The sequence below is a fragment of the Thamnophis elegans genome, chromosome Z (assembly GCF_009769535.1).
Source record: "Thamnophis elegans isolate rThaEle1 chromosome Z, rThaEle1.pri, whole genome shotgun sequence".
Taxonomy (NCBI): domain Eukaryota; kingdom Metazoa; phylum Chordata; class Lepidosauria; order Squamata; family Colubridae; genus Thamnophis; species Thamnophis elegans.
Genome location: NC_045558.1, coordinates 22,642,574 through 22,652,496, shown reverse-complemented (window position 1 = coordinate 22,652,496; position 9,923 = coordinate 22,642,574). Strand labels below are relative to the sequence as shown.

Genomic DNA, 9,923 nt, shown 5'->3' with positions numbered 1-9,923 from the left:
ATAACTCAAGGCTGTGAACATATCCAACAGAACATAACAATCTTTGAGGTGACTTGAGCTGAGAAAGACTGACTGGCCCAAAGTCACACAGTTGATTTTCATGGCCAAGTTGGGACTCCTAGTCTCTTGCTTTCTTGCCTGGTGTCTAAACCACTACACCAAACTGGTAATCTGATGATATCTCAGCCCATGATGTCTGATTAATTCACCCAGCAACTTCAGTGAGATGTTGAATAGAATCTGCAAGGAGAGCACTGAATCTTACAGCACCTCACATAATAGGGACTTTAGTATTGACCCCAAAGGAAGGAGGCAAATCAGCACAACACATTCCTGCCCACCTTTAATCTCTGAAACTGGTTCAGAAGAATACTAAACTTGATGGTACCAAAGCCCACTGAGAGGTCAAGCAGAGAAAGGTAGAATGCATAATCTCCATCCTGCTCTTGCTAGATACCATATATTGGATTGGATTGGATTGGATTTATTACATTTATATGCCGCCCTTTTCCCCGAAGGGGACTCAGGGCGGCTCACAATTCAATCAGGGAAGGGGGTACAGACAGGGGAATAAAAAGACGAGACATAACAATACAAAATTTAAAAACACACAACAACCATACCATTCGAGAAGGGGGGGCAAAAACTCTTTAGCCCCAGGCCTGTCGGAACAGCCAGGTTTTAAGGGCTTTGCGGAAGGCCTGGAGGGTGGTGAGGGTTCGAATCCCCACGGGGAGCTCGTTCCAGAGGGTCGGAGCAGCCACAGAGAAGGCTCTCCTCCAGGTAGTCGCCAGTCAGCATTGGCCGGCGGATGGAATTCGGAGGAGGCCTAGTCTGTGGGATCTAATCGGTCTATTGGAGGTAATCGGCATATAAAAGTGACCAATGCGTTTTCCATTCCATATCAAGGCTTGAATCCTAATTTGGGGGGGGGGGGGCGTCTTGATAATCTGTTTAATCTGATGCTATTATGTGACCCCCTTCTTTTTCAGTCACCTTTCCCGGATAGGGAAGGTTATATACTAGTTGAAAGTTGTTCAGTATAGTGGGATTCAATGATAGCTTTTTGAGGAGAGTGTAAACCAAGGCCTTCTTAAGGGATGAAGCTGCCACATCTCCAAAAAGCACTCAAAGAAGAATTCACCACTGCTAGAACCCCCTCACAAGATAGCCCCTGGGGCATTTTTATAAGCCAAGAGGGGCATGGATGAATGATGGAAAAATAGTTCCATAGGATGCCTAAAATGGAGATATAAGGTATATCTTCAAAGGTATATGTAAATAAAACAATAATAGTAACTATGTGCAAGATATATGATAATTGAAGCAACTGTGGCATTAATAAGATAATTATCACCTTATGAATCTAAGAAATGCCATTTCATACATATATCAAAACTTATTTATATTAATGAAGGATTGTTAAGCTTAGTTTTGCTGTGAAATATATTGTGGGATGGCTTAAGGAGCCAAGGTGGTGCAGTGGTTAAATGCAGCACTGCAGGCTGACTGCTAGATCAGCAGTTCAGCGGTTCAAATCTCACCGGCTCAGGGTTGACTCAGCCTTCCATCCTTCCGAGGTGGGTAAAATGAGGACCCAGATTGTTGTTGGGGGCAATATGCTGACTCTGTAAACCGCTTAGAGAGGCCTGAAAGGCCTATGAAGCGGTATATAAGTCTACTGTTATTGTTATTATTATTATTAATAAGCCACATTCTGATCAATAAATAAGCAATAAGATAACATTTTATTTATTTATTTATTAGACATATACCGCTTCATAGGGTTTTCAGCCCTCTCTAAGTGGTTTACAATTTTTTTTTAGCAAATTGAGTTAGCAACTTGCCCCCACAGTCCGGGTCCTCATTTCACCCACCTCGGAAGGATGGAAGGCTGAGTCGACCTTGAGCCGGTGAGATTAGAACCACTGAGCTGCAGATCACAGTCAGCTAAAATGGCCTGCAGTACTGCACCCTAACCACTGCGCCACCTCGGCTCTATTCCTTCTATGTCTGTAGGATGCAGCAAACAAAAAAAAATAGCTGGTTTATTCCTTGTATTTTCTAATGTCTTATTGTAATAGTAAATACTGGATTGTCCCAATTTGATTAGCCTTGATATTTTAGGTTTAACCAAAAGTTGCATATACACATTGTATACGGATACTGAAAATTCAGTATTGTGACAGGATCATGCATAATTGAACACAATTATGTGAGGACTCTACAAAGCTCTAAATGCAGTCCAACTTATCCCTTAAGGCCTTCCACCATGCATTCGCCATCACCTCTGCAACTGAATCATTTCTGGTTGTCATCTTCTGTTTTCTTCTACTTTTCCCAGCATTATAGATTTTCAGGAAAGCTAAATTTTCAAACATGTCCAAAATGTGACAATTTGGAGTGAGAGTTGTTCTAGGATCCATTTGGTTTTTATCCAAGGTGTTCTCATGAGTCTTCTTCAACACCAAAGTACAAAAGTGTCAATAGTCTTCATATGCTATTTCTTCAAAATCTAACTTTTGCTTCCACAGGGTACCACAGGGAATACCATTCTTACACAATTCTGATCTAGACACATCAGCCAAGGTCACGGAGAATACCATATTGCCACGGCCCAGCTGTGGGAAGGTGCAACTAGGAAATGCCCTTTTAGCTTGACTGCAATCAAGCGGAGCTTCTCGCTCCGAGAGATCAAATCTCGCTAAAGCAAAGAGAAGAGAGGCAGAGGGAGGCATCTGAATATCTTTTCCAAAGCATCTGCTCTACCAAGATGCTAACCTGTGTTGTAATTATTGCTAGTTCCTGATTGATTCTAAAAAGGAGTACTCACTTTAATATCTTGCCAATTTGAAGCATAATTGCATATTTGATCTTCCTTATATTTAATTGTAGCTGCATTTTTCATGATATTCCTTTTCATTACTGGAAGATCAGCTGCTTTTTCAGCTGTGGTAGCATCCAACTAGGTTATTTGGTTGTAGTAGGACATCAAGTGTATATACTCTTTGTACTGAGATGTATTAAGCAAAAAAAATCTGATTTTTATTATTTTAGTTTAGCTTAATGGTGCACAAAAGGTCAGCATTAGACAATTAACTCTAGGGTGAGGTAAAGCTTGTACTTTTTGTTCACAGGCACATTAGAAAGTCGCTGGCATTCAGGGTCTGAAGTAAACTACATATTTGAAAAGGCCATGTGAAGGAAATGAATGGCGAAAATTAAACCCTGTGGCTTCGCTGGTCTTAGGTTGGAATAAGTGGGGAAAGCACTGCTCCTTAAGAGCTGAGGACAATTAAAGGCTGTTTTGTCTTTAGGCTGGGAAGCCAAGGTCACGGAGAATACCATATTGCCATGGCCCAGCTGTGGGAAGATGCAACTACTAGGAAACGCCCTTTTAGCTTAACTGCGATCAAGCGGAGCTTTTCGCTCCGAGAGATCAAATCTCGCTAAAGCAAAGAGAAGAGAGGCAGGGGAGGGCGAAAAGTTTCTTCGAGGGCATTGTAGGAAACGCCTGTTGTTTTATCTCTGCCCACCCAGTCATCTTCGAGCACCCGCCACTCCCACCCCATCGGCAGCCTGCATTCTCCGCTCGGTGTTAACTTCCTCTCTGGGAGCAGCGAGCCGAGCGGTCGGGCGTGGAAAGGAGCGCTCTGTCGCTGGTGCAGTAGCCAGTCGCGGCCGAGCGCGCGCTCTCCACCCTTTGCCCATCGGCTTCGCCTCGGTTGCGCGGGTATTCCCTAGCGCTTGAACCCCCTGGAAGTTGGTGCTGCAGCAAAATCCGGCAAGGTAGGCTTTGGAAGAAGAGTTCGGGCCAGCAAAACAAAATAATAATAATAACAATTAGGTCTGGTTCGGCTTTCCTCCCCTCGTGGCGGGCGATGTTTGCCATAAATGCCCCGAATAGAAGGAAGGGGAGAAAAGCATGCCTCTTTTGCTTGCAAAATTCGGTTCCCCTTTTTTTCTTGGCTGGGTAAAGTAGGTAGGGGTAGGTGGGGGAGAGGGGACCCATTAAGTGCAAAATGTATTTCTGTAACGAAAACCCTTCACAAGGGCAACTTGTAAATGCCCCTTTTCAGGAATTCAGCCCAAGTTTGAACTAAAAGTAGAACTTGGCTCGGGAATTACTTGGTCAGTTTTGGAATGATTAAACAGCAGAGCCGCAGCAAAGCCACACTCGTTCCTGTTGCTGAGGCGAATTTACTGGAGTAACTAGATTTGGAGTTTTGTGAAAGGGCTGGCGCAATAAGCTCCTAGTTTCATTCATTTAAACATTAGCTTTTTGTACCAATTCCAGTTTAGTAAATCTCGGGAGTTTTTCTAATAATCCCACCCACCTCCATTTTATACACTTTTGCCAAATACTCCATAGGACAGTATTTCTTCCTCGCCCCACACCTTTATGCTGTCTATATAAACATTCATCCTGATGTTCCTAACCCCTTCTTTCTAATTAGTGTATTGCAGTTACTCCTGATAGTAACTGCAATACACTAATTAGATAGATAGGAGAGCTGTACTGTAATTAATTGAAAATGCAGTGTGAAAGGGTTGATATGATTTCTGAAGATATTTTGATGGAAGGTATTCCAGGAGGAGATGCAGCTCCTGAACACGCACAGAGCACCTTCACCTCAAGGAAGGTCACTGCTGTGTGTGTGTGTTTTTTTAATAGTCATCCGGTTTAAAGAATGTAGCTTCCAGGTGGATCAGTTCTCACAACTCATAGTTGTTAAACTCTGCCTCAGGATCTTAGAAGATATGTGGCTGTGAAAATGGGGGAGGGAAGAAATGTGAAAGCATGGCAGTTTCTTCACCAGCTCTCTTCTGGTGTTGATCTCTGATACCTATTTGCTCACTTCTCTATATGGCGGTTTTGTCAATTCTGCAAAACTTCCTGCCACAAAAAGTATACACAAGGTTATGTTGGCTGAACAGCAACTCTCTTGCAACACAGAGGAACTGCAGCATGAACCTTCACAGCTAGTGAGCCTTTTAAAGTTAAAGCAAAATAATTTTGATTTTTTTTTCAATTTAAGAATGGCTTGTAATGTATTATAATGTTGTATTTAATAATGTTTCTATCCCATTGTAAAAGACTCTGAACTTCTCCAACTTCGAGAAAGAGCAGTATAGAAATAAAATACCTTTCTCTTTCCCAGGTCACAAAATATAGCTGGGGAGTAAGGGAAAGGTTACATCTTTCACCCTCTTCAATTGAACGTTACTTTTGAAACACACACACACACACACAAACATTTATACTAGCCAAACTCTACAGTGATAAACATAATGAATCAGACATTTTATGTTCTGTTAAAAAACATTTGCATTTGCAGTTTCATACATACTTGAAGCACAGATTTTATTGGTTTTAAGAGTTAGCCGCTGTCAGCTAGGTAGACCAGACAGGAAACATGACGAGCTAATTATAAGGCTGAGCAGATTCTTGCAAATCTTAAAAGTACAAATCTGCTGCCATCTTTTACTACTTGATAAATTTGGGGTGTTCCTTTCTGAGTTTCTTTCTCTGACCATTGTTCAGTTATGGGATCCCCCTTCCCACTCCTTCCCCCATATTCCAAGGTCATTCCTGCCTAACCCTAAAACATTATTTTGCCCCAATACAGCTAGGTAAGCCTCAGTAAGAGGCCAGCTCTCTCTGAGATTGGCAGCTAAGTAGGTCGGGGCCTAGTTATGATTTGTATGGGTGACTTCCAGGCTAGATTGAGAAATCAAAAATCTCCCAGGAGGAGCAGTGGCCAACTATTTCTGCAACATCATCAAGAAAACTATGGAGTTGTCAGAAACTGAGCTTGTCCTTACGCTTTGGTAAATACATTACAGAGCCTACATTGCGTATTTCTAGTTAGCCAGTTAATATTATCCTAGAATAAAAAAAGGAATTGGTTTTTTTTTTTAAGTAAATATTAACAGAGGCTGCGTGGTATATTTCCAAGTTAGTCAGAAGCTAATATTATCTTGGAGGAGAAAGGAAGAAGTTAGATTCCATTTCCGTTCCCTGATTAACTGCTGTAACATCAAGGCCTTTCGGAGCTGAGCAACTCCCCAGAAACGGAGAGCATGCTAAAATATATCTAGACACATGCAGCAATTGCACAATGCTAACTTTAGCCCATATAGGAGTTTATCCAGAAAAATTTATTTTCATTCTGAACTTCTTATGAACCCACATAAGTAACATTCCTCAACCTAAGCAGCTTTATAATGGCTGTTAAAGCCCAGCTTGATTCCGTTAGGGCAGGGGTGTCAAACTTTATTTCATTGAGGGCCGCATCAAGTTTGTGTTTGACCTCAGAGGGCCAGGGTGGGCATGGCCAGCTCAACATCACTTATGTCGGGGGCGCTTGTGGTGGCCCGAATGCTCTTTCTAGCGAAAACGGGCTCCCAAGCTCTGTTTTCAGCTGCCACAACCACCTGCAACCCTCTGCCAACGAAAACAGAGCTTGGGAGGGCTGCATGCGTCCCTCCCGAGCTCCGTTTTCACTGGCAGAAGCACCGCAGGCTGATCCTTTGCTGTTTCCACCCGCCAGATATAAGTACCCTATGGGCCAGATCTTTGAGTTTGACACTCATGTGTTAGGGAAACTGAAAATACAAGTGGTCCTTAACAAATAACAACAGAGTTGGAAGAGACCTTGGATGTCTAGTTTAACCTCTAAGTCAAACCCCTGCTCCTTGACTTACAACCATTGGTTTAGTTACAAAGGCATTTAAAAAAACCGACTTACCACCATTCTGTTAGCATCCCCACTGTAACACGATCAAAGTTTGGGTACGTGGCAACCGACATGTATTTACGATTGTTGCAGAGTCACTAGGTCATATGATCACCATTTGTAACCTTCCCAGGCATTTCCTTGACAAGGAAATGCAATGGGAAAGACCAGATTCAGTTAATGTTCGCATAATTCACTTAAGTGCAATAATTCAATTAACTGTAGCAAAAAAAGGTCATAAAATCAAGCACAACTCACTTAACAACTATCTTGTTTAGCAATGGAAATTCTGGTCCCAATTAGGGTCATAAGATATGTATAACCTAGGTCAGTGATTGCTACCCTTTTTGTTGTCGCGTGACAAAAGTGTGCGAAGCAGCGTGTGTGCACGGCTGCACCCATAATGCAAAGTACACATGACACCCTCCCATGCCCTGCCTCCCTGCACATGACATACATGACACCCTCAGGCCCCGTTTTGGACCTAGTAGGCCTCCCTGCAGCTTCCTGGGACCAAAAATGGATTGGGGGGGTCTGTGTGCACCTCATTGTACCCCACCCACCATGCATGCATACAACCCCCCCCCAACCTCCGCACATGCATAGCAGAGACCTGAAAATCATTTGACTGGTGGGAGACTTGCGTGTATCCACAGGGAAGCTGAGCTGGGATAATGGCTTGTGTGCCATCAGAGAGGGCTCTGCGCGCCACCTGTGGCACACGTGCCACAGGTTCGCCATCATGGACCTAGGAAGAGGTATCTGCTTCTCCCACCCTTCTCCCCAAATCTCCTAAAAATTTCTATTCTGCTTTCCAGGACCGCTGAGGGTTGTTTGCAGGGTGTGGTCAAACAGCTTAAGATGGTAGCTGCAGTAGCACCTTCAAAAGTCCACATATTTCCACATAAAAAACAGCTTTGACCACAACATCATGACTGTCATACTTTTTGTGATCGTATTCTGCATACCCCTCCGGTGACCTCTTTTGTTCTGGCCGCACATAAGGTAGTTTGATATGGGGATCCCAATGGGTGATTTGTTTGGTATATAGACCAAGCTACCTGTCTCTCACCCCCCTTATATAAGCAACAGTCAAATAGGATGTGAGTCAGGTCTTCTACCTCTTCCGCTCCGCAAATGCAAAGGCGCTCATTGTAGGGTATAGAATGGAATCTCCCATATCTGACCATTGTGTCAAGCTGTTCAAATCTCGCTCGCGTAAATATCTTCCTAAGATGTTTTGGCAGTTGTAACTTCAAATAGCTGTCTACTTGAAAAGTATGTTTGTATTTGCTTAGCCATTTCAAGTTGCCCACTTTACTAAGGATAACTATATCATTTTGTGCTTCTATATCCTTAATTCTTTGGGCAGCTCTTTTTGGGAATTGTTCTCCTGTTATGCAAGAGATGGGAAGGACACAGCTTCTTACGAAATTTGTTAGTTAGGCGATCCTGGAGATTTCATTGTAATTTTATTTGCTCTAGTAGATATATGTTGGGGAGTCTTATCAGTCTCCATTTCATTGACTTTGCACCAGAAGTTATATGCTCTAATTTTGGAGAGTGCATGAATTGTATGAATTCCCAATTTAGCTCTAACCGTGCAGCAGATGTTCTTGGATCTACACCCAAAATACATCTCAAATGCCGGGGCTTAGCAATAGGGTTTTTACTAGCCTCTGGAAGGCCAAGAGGGTGGCATGGTAGCAATAAGCATCAGACATATTTAATTGAGAGTACCAAACATTCTTTGAGCACACTTCTTTATTTAGCTTATTTTAGAAGCTTTGCTAAATGAAGCTTTTAAAATACCTTTATATCCACAGAGCATAGTTGCTAATTTAATTCATTTTAGTTCTACCTTCGGCCAAAAAGCTCAGGGTCACACAGATCTCACTGTTTGTAGTCCTAGGATCGTTGGACCAAGAACCTCTTCAGAAATCTTCAAAATTAAAATTATTTGCCAGCTTATGTTGAAAAATAATATATTAAAATTCCATTGTATAATCTAAGGAGCAGTAATCACAGCAAATGCATCAATTTTAATTTTTAATCTAATAATTAGCAATATATATAATAAAAGCTCTTCGGGGACTGTCTGTACTAACAAGGGGCCCTGAGAGAAGAAAGTTTAAAAGCACTGATAAAGATCATTGGAACATATTTCTCCATAGATACACAACAAATCATATTCCCATTTTTCTTTTTCTAACAAATCAGGAGCGCATGAAAGCTTTGTGACTGAATGGAGATAAGAATTCAATTTCTGATATTGTAATTAGCATCTGGCCAATCTTAGCTGATCTAAAAAACCTTAAACATTATTACTTGAATGGAAAGCCATAGATCAGAGGTGTCAAACTCAAGGCCCGCAGGCCGGCCTGCAGGGTGCTTAAATCCGACGTGGGGCTGGCCTGGAAATATCAAAGAACCAGGCTGCGGTGCCTCTACTGGCCAAAATGGGACACACGTGTGTGTGGGGCTCTACGACTCATTTTTGGCCTCCTTAGCCTCCAGTACTCTGCTGGCCAAAAACAGGGTATGTGGAACAGGCCTTCGCACAGCCTGTTTTTGGCCGGCAATGTGCTGCTGGAGGCCAGGGAGGCCAAAAACAGGCCGCTCAGGGGCCTCAGGAGGCCTCTGTGCAACCCAGTTTTGACTAGCAGAGTGCTGCTAGAAGCCAGGGAGGGTGAAAACAACCCCCCGCACCCAGGGTGCTGCAGGAGGTGTCCGTCCTGTCTCTTCTCCAACCCTGCCGGCCTGCGCAGATGAACTACAATGCTGATCCGGCTCTCAAAGAAATCCAGTTTGACACCTTTGGCATAGATGATCCAAGAACTACCATAACTGGGCAATTGAAAGTATTCACAAGGAAAGAAAACCTTAGTCCATATCAATATTGGTGCCAAGAAAGCTAATTATTGAATTGTTTTTATCTTCTTATAAATTAATACCACAATGCTCTGGGTAAGTAAAATCCTTGAAATAAATGTTCAGTTTAGGATAATTGAATAAACTAAAATATTTGAAAAACTTAATAGTATTTAGATTTAACTACAGGAAGTCATCCAACTTACCATCGTTTGTTTAGTAATGGTTCAAAATTACAACAGCACTGAAAAATGTGACTTATGACCATTTTTTCACATTTACGACCATTATAGACTTTCTATGGTCACATGA

At 42.4% G+C, this 9,923-nt stretch overlaps 1 protein-coding gene across 1 annotated transcript in view; it reads left to right on the top strand.

The window, feature by feature from the left end:
* The first annotated feature begins 3,588 nt into the window (after positions 1–3,588).
* Positions 3,589–9,923, top strand: part of APBB1IP (amyloid beta precursor protein binding family B member 1 interacting protein) — a 50,567-nt gene continuing 44,232 nt past the window's right edge. The window contains exon 1 of the mRNA XM_032235074.1: positions 3,589–3,789. The gene's annotated coding sequence lies outside the window, so the exon portion shown is untranslated. The remainder of the gene's footprint in view (positions 3,790–9,923) is intronic.